The sequence below is a fragment of the Rousettus aegyptiacus genome, unplaced genomic scaffold (genome assembly GCF_014176215.1).
Source record: "Rousettus aegyptiacus isolate mRouAeg1 unplaced genomic scaffold, mRouAeg1.p scaffold_m13_p_13, whole genome shotgun sequence".
Taxonomy (NCBI): Eukaryota; Metazoa; Chordata; class Mammalia; order Chiroptera; family Pteropodidae; genus Rousettus; species Rousettus aegyptiacus.
Genome location: NW_023416288.1, coordinates 37,039,399 through 37,053,619, shown reverse-complemented (window position 1 = coordinate 37,053,619; position 14,221 = coordinate 37,039,399). Strand labels below are relative to the sequence as shown.

The 14,221-nt window shown below is 43.4% G+C and overlaps 1 protein-coding gene across 1 annotated transcript in view; it reads right to left on the bottom strand.

The window, feature by feature from the left end:
• Window positions 1–13,704, bottom strand: part of WIPF3 (WAS/WASL interacting protein family member 3) — a 62,364-nt gene extending 48,660 nt beyond the window's left edge. The window contains exon 1 of the mRNA XM_036230436.1: window positions 13,433–13,704. The gene's annotated coding sequence lies outside the window, so the exon portion shown is untranslated. The remainder of the gene's footprint in view (window positions 1–13,432) is intronic.
• Between the last annotated feature and the right edge of the window lie 517 nt (window positions 13,705–14,221).

Below are 14,221 nucleotides of genomic sequence, written 5' to 3'. Positions count from 1 at the left end.
AGGAAGTGACCTAAAGGAGAACTTTGGCAGAGCTATTCACGTAACCCTTCCGCACACAGCTAGGTTATATTTCCCAGACTCCTTTGCAGGTAGTTATAACCATGTGACCAAGCTCCAGCCAACAGAATAAAGGCAGAAGTGAAGTGTTCTACCTGTAGACTGGTCCACAAAGACATTCTACCCATAACTTTTCTCTCTTCCTCCATCTTTGGCTGGAAGCAAATTTCCTATGTGTGGGCAGAACCAAAGATGTCAGGAGTCAGCTCCTGACTCACTTTTTAATGCCACCTGCCAAATACTTGGTTAGACTTTACGTATATGAAAAATAAACTTCTACTGCATTAAGCCATGAGAGTTTGGAGTTAATTTGTTATAGCCACTAATTTTTAACCTACCTAATACAGGAACTACATAGAACACAGCCGATTCTCTTAATTGCAGTAATTATGTTTTATAAAGTTGCCATGAGCACTGAGTTAGCAAATACTGCACCATTGTCCCTAGGAGAAATACAGGATTAGGTTCCCGTGAACATCTAGTCACAAGACATTTGTCGCATCATTCATACATAATCTTGTTTTATGTGTATTTCTGCTTAAGGACAACTTATTTAATATCCACTGTTGATAGATTAACATTGAACTTATGCCAACAGCACTATCATTTACACCTGAATGAAGCTTATCTAATACACACATATCTTATTCATAAGGCACATCATAGCCTTTTTAGATCAAGAACACTATTTAGAATTTTAGCATTACACTCAGAGGGCCCTTTAAAATAGCAGAATCACCAACAACATGGTCAAAAAATTGAACAACATGGCACTAAACAGAATGTGTAAAGGACTCTTGTTTATAGTATGAATACTGGAACAAAGAGGCAGAGTGTCACCTTGTTGAACCCCGGTTGAAAACATGTGCATCGGGCCACTCAAATTTTCCCCCACTTTGTACATGTCTTCAAAGGACCGTGAACGCGCCTGCGAGTATTGACTTTGGGGTTACACGTAAAGTTTAGTGAGCAAGATTAGCAAACTACGGAGTCCATGAGGAACGAGACTGCCAGGATAAGTTTTCGAACCCCTGCACACGCTCAGCACTGCCTTATGTATTTATAATCCACTGTTTTATTTAATCGTCTCAACAACTCTATAGTAGACACCACACGTCCAAGTGACAGATAACCACATTTTGTCTCAAAGAGGTTATGCAATGGCTACTAAATTTCAGAAAGAGGACCAGAGCTCAGTTAAAGCCCTGACCTTTCTGATCCAAAACCTCATTTCTTTGTTTCATAACTTGGTGTGATTCGAGCCATATTACTTCTCTGCTTCCATTTTGCAAAGATGTAAAATATCTCTGAGACCTTCAAGTGAAAGGAACCTCATTCAAATATACTTCTCCCGTTTGCTCCCCCTAACCTAAGCAGCCTTTTCCCCGACTTAATTTTATCCTTCTAAATCTGAGGATGATTGGATACCGCTGGGCTTCTGTCTTGCTGAAATCACAGGAATGATTTTTCAAACTCTGAGAATAAAGGATATTTTTATATGCAGTACTTGATGGCTGTGAAGGCTTTTTCCTGACAGTATAATAATTAAGCAATTATCAAGAGAAGTATTTGTTAAAATCTGACAGTTAAGAATGCAGAGCTCCAGGAAGTCACAGGCTGTACCCATGAGCTCTTTGATGCTTTGCGTTCTCCTGACACATTTTAAAGTGTTATTTTGCTCTGTAATATATTAAATAATGCTTAGGATAAAAAAAGCTAGATTCTCAAAGGCTTTTACATTTTCTCTCGACTCATGAAATAACCCTGAAAAACAGCGTCAAAATTCAGGTTAGGGATTCAAGCAATGTTGGAGGGTGGCAAGGGGAACAGAGTTACCACCACGTTCAAATGAGACCCCAACGCAGGGGACAGTGTTGGCCTTAGAGTCAGACAGACCTGGCTTCTACTTCTGCCTCTGCTTTTTTCCAGCGGTATGGCCCTGGTCAAGTCACTTACCCTTAGTAGATCTCATTTTCTTTATTTGTAAAATAGCTATAATGCTTAATTTCTAATGTGTTGCCAGGAGTAAAGACTATATGTGAAGAACAGAATACAGGTCATGACACACAGCAGACACTTAGTCGAAAGCTAACTTATCCTCATCACACCACCACCATCTCCATCACCACGAGTAATTGTAATAAAAGGTAGAGTGAGATAAATGCTAGGGAACGTCATCATCAGCTGAAACACAAGGGGGTGGGCGACAATAAGTAAATGTTTGGTAGAAGCTATTGCATTTTTCAGCAGGTGCAAAGGTGGCTATAGGAGTCCATTCTATTCGGAAGAGGACCATGTGAGAAGAGACACTGAGCTGGAATCATGCAAACAGCTTGGGAGACTTTGCATATCTGGGAGGGAAGGAGAGAAGGCTGGACCACAGAGGGGCTTGAATGACCTTAAACTATTCTGCACGTGTCTCCCTCCTTGGGTATGGGTGGACATTGGTCTTGTGGTGGCCATCCATCATCTTTTAAAGACTTTCTGTATGCGTGAGGAACTTCTCACATTATGAGTCCTGCCTCCCCCAGCCAGAAGCCGGGAACTCCTTTTCCCAGCAACCTTTGCGAGCAGGGGGCCGACTTGTGACCATCGACCCAGAGGTGGGGAAACAGTGACGGGACAAGGCATGGAGGGGCCCTGGCTAACAGGCGTGGCGACTGGGGTCTGGAGTGGGTGGCCCTCATCTCAGCTCTGGCCGATCGATATTCAGGGAGAATGCAAGGCCAGCATTGGCCAGATTCCTCCCTTTTCCCCCGCAAGGACCTCGAATCCAGATTTTTGTGTGAAATACAGTTTTGAGATGTGGGTAATCGATTCGAAAAGCATTAAAGCCCAGTATGCTAAAAGAACGTGTCTGCCCCAGTGTGGCCTCTTTAGGGGAACGATAGGGGTGAGGGTGGGGTGGGGGGAGGAGAACCCACTGCTACTGGGTGCAGGTGGTCAGCTCTCCCTCCCACCCCTCTGCTCCCCTTCCTGCCCCACCCATCAGTCTGTCTGTAGCCACTCGGCAAGAGATGTGGACTGGGCTTACTTATCTTGTTAACATAAAAAGTTTGGTAAACCATTTTACAAACTCGTTACTTTTCTTAGACTCACTTTTTCCCCCCTAAGAGTAGCTTCTCAGATTACAGCTGTTCACAAATAGAAACCGTGCCTATTTAAAAAATATGAGCCAGAAGGGTTACTGCTTACATTTTTGACACGACTTGACAAAAGCATCTTTCGCTGGTTCTAAAAATACATTTCAATAGGAATCTGAAAATAAGGTTCTCCATGCATATAACTTTTTATGTTTTGACACTATCCCACTGAGTCTCTTTGGCTAGGAAATCAGGGGAAAGAACGGAGATGTCTCACCTCTGAACTAGTAAAGGCGAACGAGCCCCAGGAGGCAAACCATCTCTCACCTTATGGTCTCAGCAGGGTCCTGTCAGGCTACAGATGAGTCATTTATTTATCAAAAGTGCCCCGCGGCCAGGCCCAGGAGCATACAAGGCACATACAAAAAGGTTCTTGAAAGCATGAGGTGAAGTTGCCAAAGCTCTAAGTAAAATAATAAAGGATTAAAAAAAAAAAAAAACCACACAAAAAACCACCTTTTCTACAGGTGATAGTGAAAATGAGTTGTGATTTGTGAGTGGTCATTTCCTTGTCATTTAAGGAGTGAATTCTTTGGGCACAGCCCTTTCCTGGGACTTCCTGCCTCTAGGTGTCATGGCCACGCACCAGCTCTTCCAGTGAAGACTGTCCTCTTACGGGCTAAATGGAATTTGCTATTCTCACTCTCCTCAATAGTATAAAAGTCCTGGAAATATTTAGCCTTTTGGAGGGGGTGTGACATGTTCGTCTAAGTCAACAGAAAAGCAGGGACAGGGTAGGGGAAAAAAAAAGCACAGGATTAAAAAATCCTTGAACATTTGTAATAGTAAAACAAGTTAACAGTAAAACAAGCTCTGACAAAGCCCTTACTATGTGTTAGGCATTATTCTTAGAGCTCTTCAGGTATTAAGTCATTTAAGCCCCCAAAGACCCCAGTCAGATAGACAATATCATCTCCATTCTTCAGAGGAGGAAACCGAGGCACAGAGAGATTCAGGAAGTTATAGAAGTCACACAGCGAGTTAGTGGAGGAGCTGACATTCAAACACAGGGTGTCTGGCTCCAGAGTCCAGGTTCTTAAGTCACTTATTTACATCTTTTACAGTTTTTGGCACATCCACATACCACGTGAACTTACTTTTAGTTAAAGAAGTTTATTTTTGAAAAGAAGCTTTAAATTATTATTGTAAACGGAAGACTAATATCACTTGCCATAAACAGATGGTAATTATAAAAATAAACACAATAATCATTAAAATGAAAATATTCATCTATGTGTCATATAAACTCATTTCAGGTTTCTCTAATGATACCTATATCTTTGTGCTTTGGGGAACAGTGACCTAGAGTGATGCTTCCTAACTCTGGTGATGGATGCATTAACAAGGGATCTTGTCAAAATGTCGATTTTGATTCAGTAGGTCTAGGGTAGCGCCTGAGATTCTGCATTTCCAACAAGCTCCCAGGTGAGGTCCACACCCTTGGTCTGGGAACCCCACTGTGCAAACATCTAAGAAAAGCACAGTCTCCTCCCCAGACCTCACGAAGCAGAATCTTTAGGAGTATCTACCAACAAGCGATTTTTCTGTATGTCTGCCGAAGTTTGAAAAGACGTATTCTAGAATACTTGGGATGATGGAACTCTCTGCCCCACACAGTCGAATATTGGGTCCTTTACTGAAAAGGCTCTCTTCCTGCAGACTCATCGAATTTCAGCCGATTGGATCCGTGAAAACGGCACACTGGACTTAGAACTGGAATTGACACACAAAAGTGAAAGAGAAACCAAGCTGAGTTTCACCTCTCACACAGGTGATATGACGAAGTTTGGACACCTGAGAAACACCAGCCTTGACAATGGCTCCTGAAGCCGATCTGCTCAGCCCTAACTGGATATTGAAGTTAATGATCTGCTGAAATGCTTAAAGGGTTGTCTGGGTCAGCTCTAAAACAAAAGCATACTTTAATCACAATCTCATATGAAACCCAGTTACACCTACAATGAGCTTGTAAATTGGTTTCCTTTCTTTAGGCTCTTGTAGAAACACACATTTGTTCCCACATCATTCATCCAATTTATTATCATATTTGAACAGTATTTGGTGAAGGGAAAAATGGAGATATTTATTAATAATATTTATCATTGACTCGGGTATTTATATTATGGCTAAATGCCATAAAAATTGTGTGTTTGGTTCCAAAGGGTGAAAGGAGAAAATATTGATTTCCTGTCTTTGAAAAAAAATTATTTATTGCCTTCAAATTAGCTAAAATAAGAACTAGGCTTATTAAAAATACATGATACTAATCACACGTAAGTAAGCCTCATTTTCTATAACAGCGATGCTTCCGAAAAATGGCATCTCTAATTTTGTAATGTCGAGGCATGTTTTAAGTATATAAAAGGAGTTTATTATTCAATGGTAACCCACAATCGATGTTACAGAAAATGACTCATTTCACAAAATGAAGCATTGCCTCTAATTTATTTTATGATGTGAGATTTTTATAAGGATGGCGTTTTTGACTCTCTAAGGCTAAGGTGGTAACTTTTCACTTAGGATTGTAAGTACTCCTGAAAGTGCCGTTCTGACAATCAGTGAGGAAATAATGTGCAGACTGGAGGTGGCACAGGGCACACGTCTACGAGACAAGTCCTTCTTTTCGAGTTCTACGTCCGAGGCTTTACATCAGCGTAAGTATTTTCGCCTTATTCCCACTGCGGTAGCTTGGGCCAGAGAAGGACCATGCTGGTACCTTCAGTCTCCCGTCCAGCAGAACTTCAAACAACCTGCTGCAAGGAGCCACTGTCCTCTCTGTCGCCGGGCAGATTCCGTCCTACGACAGACGCTCAGTTCACTGGCAGCCAAGTCTGATAAACTGACTGGAGGTCCTGCCTCTCAGACGACAGAGAATCACTCTCCAACTTAACGCGGACTCCTTTCAAGGCTAAGGCTGTTGACTATGGCACTAGGCACTCTGGCAAAGCTGTTAAAATGTGGGGGAAAGTTCATTGTCATGTTGGGGGAAACGTTTGTCTGTTTGTCTTGTTTTAGACAATATTGCGCCCATTTCTGAAACTGCTTTATTTTTTCCTCTGATTTGCTGGAGAGCAGCATGACTGAACGAAGATATTTCATTCAAAAATTTAAAAGAGTATCAGAATAAACAACAGCTTTAGGGGATACTGGAGACTTAGAAAATCTATTTCTGTGATTAAAAGGAAGTATAAAGGACATCCTAGGTCTTTTTTCTTAGTTCCGCCACATGGGGAAAAAGTGTCCCTGCTCTATTAGGGCTGTAGTAATTTATGTCAGACATATAGCAAGGGGGCCAATGTCACTTTTTACTATAAGTTTATTCCTTGGGTCAATGTCATTTTTCACTATAAGTTTATTTCTGGGTAGACATAATTGATGTTTTAACACTGACATATATGGTTAAGAGAATGCTTTGTTTAGCAGTTCACTAATAAAACAACAGTTCACGTGTACTAAGTGGATCCCGTGTACTGGGGATTCTGATTGTTATTTATGTAATTACCTTTCACCTGCCCCCCCAAAAAAAAAACAACTACACGACAGACGTTATTATCCCCATTTCACAATGAAGAAACAAAGGCTCAAAGACGTAATTAGCCTAAGATCAAATAACTGGGACATGACCCAACCGTATCCAACCTAAGTGAGTCGACCCCAAGACAGTACACTTTCCATTATCCACTCAGCCCCTGACAAGCACAGTAGACTCGCCATGGACAACGCAATGGAGCAAAGACTTCCTGAGCTTCTTCTGTATGGTACCCACCAGTGAAACTATAAACATGAATAACAGGTAATCAAGAAATATTTGATGAATAAGTAAATCTATCGATTATTTGTGGCTCCTGTCCACAAATGATAGCTTATAATACTTACCTATTGAAAGTTACTACGTGCCAGGCACTTTTCTAGGAAAAGGCAGAAAAGAAGAACAAAGGTAACAATAAAGCATATGCTATGTAAAAGGACAAAATAAATTCCAACATATCAGTAATCACGACGACCATAAACTGATTATTAATTAAATTCCCTTTCTAAAACACAGAAATATTCAAACTGCTTTAAAAATCAGCCATACCTTCTTTATAAGAAATGCAGTTAAAGCAAAATGTTTAAAATGTTGAAAATAAAGGAATGAAAACAATAGCCAAGGTAGATCCTAAAAACTCATGCAGAACCCTCATACATTGCTGGTAGGGACGTAAATAAATGTAACCTTTGGAAAAGTTTGGGAGTGCCTTGAAATGTTAAACAGAGTTATCGTAAGACCCAGCAATTCCACTTCAAGGTATCCATCCAAGAGAAATGAAAACATATGTCCACACAAAGACTTATACGTGGACATTTATAGTAGCTTGTTCAAAAGAGCCAAAATGTAGAAACAACCCAAATGTCCATTGACTTATGAGTGGATGGATAAACAAACTGCAGTATGGCCATACAATGAACTATGATTCAACACTGAAAAGGAATGAAGTCCTGATTCATGCTACAGTATGACTAAACTTGAAAGACATTCTGTTAAGCAAAAGCAGCCAGTCACGAAAGGCCACAAACTGTATGATTCCATTAATAGGAAATATCCGGAATAGGTATAATAGACATAAAAATTTGATTCCTGGTCATCAGGGTTGAGGAGATGGGGGACGGGATGTGATTGCTAACGAATTTCTTTTTGGGATGACGAAATGTCCTGGAAGTAGATGATGGTGAGGGTTGTGTGACTCTGTGAATATTCTAAAACCACCGAATTGTATACTTTTAAAGAGTGTGAATTATATCTCAGCAAGGCTGTTATTTAAAAAAAAAAAATAGGGGTACGGTATGATTAGTATCAGGCAAAACAGAATTCAGGGCAAAAAAAAAATATTAATAGAAATGCAAAGCGCTTTGGAAACATGAGTAATAAGGCAATTAATGGCTTCCACTAGCTATGGACAAGTAAACGACAGAAGAAACCTCTTAGCCAGGCCTTGCATGACGGAAGGAGTGGGGAGGGTATGAGCAAAGCTTTGCTAAGTGCGCATGTGCGGGCCGTGTGGCAACCAGTCACAGGGAGCGTGGTGCTCACAGAGCCAGGTTGTCAAGGAGTTTGAGCTTGATTTTGTAGGCTTGTAAAGAAAGGAAAGTTGTTAGACATTCACGCTTTAAGAACAGCAGCGTAGGGGCCATGCGTGGAAAATGAATTATAGGACGGGCAGCAGCACACAGGTAGACCAGGTTGTGGACCCACGTGATCGAGGACGGATATTTCTTTGAATTAGAATAGACAATGAGACAGAGCCAAGGAGGATATTAGTCTAAATGTCTGGGATGGGGGAGGAGGACGAACCCAGGATAATCCCCAGGCTCCTTGCCAAGACAATCTAGTGTTAATAAGAAAGACAGGAGAAAATGTGTGTTTGGGGGGAGGTGGGGGGAAGGAGGGGAGGATGAATGGGCAGGGAAAAGTGAGTTTAATTTGAAGCGTATGAGGTGCTTTTGGCAAGTGGAAATTTAGATCTGAAAATTGGAAAGGAAGCAGTGCTGGCGATAGTAATTTACGAATCTTTACACAAGGCAGTTGGGTATGTTTCATTCTCTGATGCTAATTGTATGAAGAGCTAGAAAAGTATAACATTTTAAATGACTGAGTCTCCTGTAATTTCCAATGAAACCAGGGACACGGCTAATAGTGGCAGTAAGGCCGGTGGCTGACACTGCTGGTCGCCTACTCGATAACCACTCTCTCTTCTTCCTCGGAGTGGAACCCTTAATTTGAGAAGGGAGCGACAGTTGCAATTCGCTCAGCTAAAAATATTTGATTTCTCAGACTCTCTTACGTTTAGAGTAACCCCGTGACGCCATTCTGGACAATGAGATGTAGGTGGAAGTCCCCGGGGAGGGCACCGCTTGCAGAATACGACGGCAAAACTTCTTTAACAGAAGCGTCCTGACTCTAGCTATTTACACTTTCCTGTTCTTCCTGCCTGTACTACGGATGTAAGCCCCGAGATGCAGCAGCCATATTGCGACCATGAGGCAACCAAGTTTTGGATGGGGCCCTCCAGGCTAAGGACAGTGAAGCAGGAAGATGAAAAGAGTCTGACGGCATTGCTCGAGCTCCTGCATTGGCCCCGGACTGCCTTTCCTGGGTGTCCAGTTCCACGGGACAAACTTGTATCTCTTGAAGCCAGATTCTGACATGTGCACTGTTCTGTTTTAGCAGCTGAGTGCAATCTTAACTAATACGACACACGTACACACACACACACACATACTCAAACCATGAGCATTATTTCAATTACTAAAAGGGAAAGTTTAAAAATAAAATATTGAGAGCAATAAGTGATAGTAGAGAGCACTGATATTTTCTTTTCCCAAACAGTGTGATAAAATTTGCAGCTAAAGGGAGATTATAAGACTCCAGGAATAAGAAAATTGACAAATACATACTTATCTACTAATGGGTATATGTGTATGACGACACCCTTTGGGCTTTTTCTGGATCAAACTGATCTGGTTCATTTAAATGGCTTCAGCCAGAGCAAATAAATGTTCTTAAAATGAGGATTGTTCACCTGACTCTAACAAGAATCATAATCTTTGGGGAAAGAATCTTTCTCCTCCCCAGGCATGCAGTCAACACAGCTAAGGAAATAGCACGTCTTTGAACCACAGTCTTTTGGCCCTTGGCAGAAGGGCATTTACTGGGCTGTGCTCTGGGATTACGTCTCCGGAACTACAGTCAATAACGTAGGAAACACTGATTGTTGTCTTCCACCACAAAACTTCTATTGTCTTCCTGGTAGGGACTGTGGTGAAGACCTAGATCTCTCGGGCAACAGTGACTGCTTTGAAGACCGGCCAGGAGAAAGTTATGCCAGGCTTAACGACCAGGAAAAGCTGAGTAACTGATCTGCTTCTATCTCATGGCCACTGTGGATCCGGTAACAACGATTTGTGTTTTCCTTGCTGTTTTGGCTACTGGGAAGCTCTGACAAATTTATAATCCCATCTCCGGAAATGTTAGACTTTATAGGAAACTCATCTCTAGAAACTACCTGTACCTTACGATATATATTCTTGTTCTCTAAAATAGCTGATTTTATCTCACTTTCTAGTCTGCATGTTCACTTTAGTCCAGTTTTATTATCTATTAATTTTATGTTGTTTACTGCCTACCTTTGTAAACTCCTCAAATGCTGTATGGAACAGGAAACATTTAAGGCAAATAATTTTTTAAATCATCAGATAATGATAATAAGCTAACTTACTGAACATTGCTATGAATAGGGCACTGTCCTAAGCACTGAATCTATCTTAACTTATTTACCCTAAATATGGGGCAAGGACCATCATTATGCCCATTTTACAGATGGAAAAACTGAGCCACAGAGAGGTTAAATAATTTGCCCAAAATCGTACGATAAATAAATGATGAAGGCAAGATTCAAACCCAGGTATTCTGAATTACATAAGTTATACAACAGAAGGAATAACAATATTTAATTTCCAAAAGAAGTAGAAGCTTTCTGATTTTATAGGGTGAGCTTAGCATTCTTCAGCTTTAAGGGAGATCGCTATTATACATCTCATTCATATAGCCATGCCTGGTGATCCATATCAGCAGAAGAGAATGAGATAGTTAGAGTGAAAAGGACAGATAATTCAAAGATAATTGGCTTTCAATCTTGTATCAAAAAGGTATTCGCGCACCCACTCATTCATTCAGGACCCATCATGAGCCAGGTGTGTTTCAGGTGCTGGGAACAGAGATGAAGTGGACCCAGTACCTGCCCTCCAGGAGCTCAGGTGCAATAAGGTCAGGTCAGGCAGGTAAAGGGCACCTCGGAGATATTAGGGCCAACAGCCGCCCGGAGCACGGTGTGACATCGGCATTCTGAGAGCCGTTTAGCTCTTGTACTCTGTGTCCTAATCGATAATGGGAGTCAGAAGACTCAGCTCCCTTACAGGGCTGTCGTTACGATTTCATCCACGTAGAGCTCTTAGCCCAGCCCAGCACACTGTGTTCGGTATGCGTGAGCCTTGAGCTCTTAAGCTATAGTGGATGGCAGCTTGGGCGCCTTGCTCTGACACATGTGTACTCACACGAACACATGTCCTCGGAAGCTCAAGAACTGAGGCTGGCTACTCCCTCCTCCCGCCTCCTCCCAGCAGCTGACTAACTTAGAGTCCGCAGGCAGGCCTAGCACCCTTTTCTGGATGGCCCCATCTCCGATTCCGAGTACATCGCCCACACAGGATGAATATTCCTTCAAGATGCACTTGAAAACCTTCCTCCACAGTGCCTGGCCGACACGATGCCCGCTCGGCATTTCCGCCACATTTTCTCTACTCCATTTTACCTCTTTGGCACGTCAACAGTGCAGGGCACTGCGCGACTCCCCAGCTGCAGAACGGGTCAGGTTCCTGCTTGAACAGGGCTAAGGAAAGACCCAACTAGAATTGCAAAGGGGGAGTTTCAAGTGTGTTATTGGCCAAAGCCAGGGGAAAAAAAACAATGTGCTGCGCCTGCTCAGCATCAGATGGGAACCGTGCGTCTCTTCGGTTTTGTGCGGTGGCTAAGTAAGACGGGATTGATCATTTTCTCACCGAGCCTAACTCATGTTCAAGAGTTCCCTCTCGAAGTTTGTTTTGTCATGCCATCAGCGAAGTCAGTCAAACATTACGGTTCCTTTCTAAATATTCCAGCAGCCAGATGGCAGGAACACTACTGTGACAAGGCAAAACCCGCCTAAAGATAACTTGGTGATGCATAATCATGCTGGATGGCACTCGGCTGAGCGGATTCACCCAGAGAGACCTCTTCAGCCGCCCCGCGGTTCTTCAAACCACAACCGTATAATCCCAAGAATGAGACAAACATGCAACTCTGCGATGTTAAACTGGCTGGTAAAACAAACACGTTTCGACTTCTCTAAGCTCTGAATTGTAGGCAGAGATATAAAATTGCTAGAAGACCACGTATCAGGACAGATTTTTCAAGACTTTTTTTCTAGATATCATGTTACTGTATCCTAAAGTTTCAAATATTTCTGCACTAAATTTAATGGATATTTACAACAATGTTTGCTAGAAAACAAATTTCCTTCTGTCGAGTTAGTTAGTTTGTTTTTTTTACTTAAGCATTAGTGAACACATATTTATAAAATCTAGAATGTAACAAAGTTGACTGTTCCTTCCTGGCGAAAATTCTACTTGTTCTCCTCTAGAGTCAATTACATTTTGGTTTCTCAGATCTTGACTAGGTTATATTATTTATCCTTTGTATGTGCGTTTGAGTGACTGCAAAGTCGCAAACTGTACTGTATGGTTTCTGAACAATAGATCTAAAAAGAGCGTTGCCAGGCTAGACCAGCTGGCTTTCTCCTGTTCCTAAAACTTTATGTTCTGAGACACACGGCCTCCATCCCTTCTGCTGCTGGCTGACTTCAGTCTGTGACACTATCTCACATTCACAATGGTATGAAGACAACAGAGATTCCTGGACAGGAACAAAAAAGGGAACACAGCAGAAAGCCAGCCTTCGAGTCTCTGTCAGCTTGATGGTTCTGCCCTACCTGACTCAGGTGACTGAGAATGATCTGCTTCAGGTCGCAAGCACAGAATTCGAAGTCTGTGCACTCAGATTCTTTACCCTGCCTCCTCTTAGGAAGCCATTTAACTTCTGCAACCTTTTGTTTTCTCATCGGTAAAAAGGCACAACACTATGTCCCTCAAAGAATTGCGAGCCACACGAGGTGGTGCATAGAAAGGCAGTTCGTAAAGCCTCCTGCAGTGCATAGTTCATTTCCTGTAATGCCTCAAATTTATTTTGCTCCCCTGTCCTTCCCCCCTCCCCTCCCCGATTTGGTTTCTGTGGTTTTTAAATGTATCTCTAAAACGCATTGGCTGGAAAACTGCACTAATCTACCTGCCACCACAGCGAGTGGGCTTTAGCGTTAAATTTTATTTACTTTTTAATTGAGGTAAAACTTACCTAAGTGCACAGATCTAAAAGGAAATTTCGATATGTGTACACCTGTGTAACTCCGACTTAGGTCGAGGTGGGGGGGGGCCTTTATGGTACCTCCCCCAGCCTCCCTCATTCCCTGCCCAGGGCCCAAAAGGCACCCCCTCTTCGAACCTTTATTGCCATAATTAGCTTTGCCTAAAGTTAAAGAAAAAATTCGGGGCCGGCTGGAGTCCCAGTGATAACTACTAGTGCCGACCGCAAGAAATGTACTTACAAGCCTTCCTCTGAAGAGATGAAAGATTCTGGAAAGGAGGAGAGGGACGTGAACTTTCTAAATCCCGCAGCTCTTGCCGCACTAGGCCTTCGCGTTGCAGCCAGTGGCCCCGCGGCTCTGACAGGCCAAGTGACAGCCCAACTTCCTGCTACAGAGTAACTTTCCTTCCACAGGCGGCCGGTCACGGCGCAGCCCAGGTGTCTGGACAGCTCTCCCCGTCTCTCACGGCAGACCTGCTCTCCCGGGAGCCGGGCACGCTGGGCGCCCCCGCCGCCCCCGCTCCCGCCGCGGGCACACCCACGCGGCCCGCACGCCGCGTTCAGAAGCCTCTGTTCCTGTGAGCCAGCCCCTGCACCCCTTGGGGGGGGGTCCCCTCCCCCAAGCCTGCTACCCACGCGCCTCTGGGAGGTCTGGGGAGGAGGGGGTGAGGCTCTGCCGCCTTCTCCTCCTCGACTCATCCCAAGGACTTTGAAGCCCATTTGTGGCCAGATCGAAATCTCTGGAGCACAGGCGACTGACCTCAGACGGGGCGCTGGGAGCCGAGTCCCCCGGACCTGCGCTCTGGCCCCATCCCAGTTACCACAAGCCGTGTGACCTTGGGCAAGTCACTTCACATCTCCGAGACTGGCCTCCTCTGTGGGGGCCGCTTCTGCGTCCCCAAAGCCACCTCTAGCTCTGCAATGTCCTAGCTCTTCTCTCCTCCGCCCCAGCTCTTCCCGAGACGGCCCCCGCCTCGGCGTGACCCCAGCCTTTTGTTCTGGGGGTGACGTGGGGAAGGAAAGGAGGGCT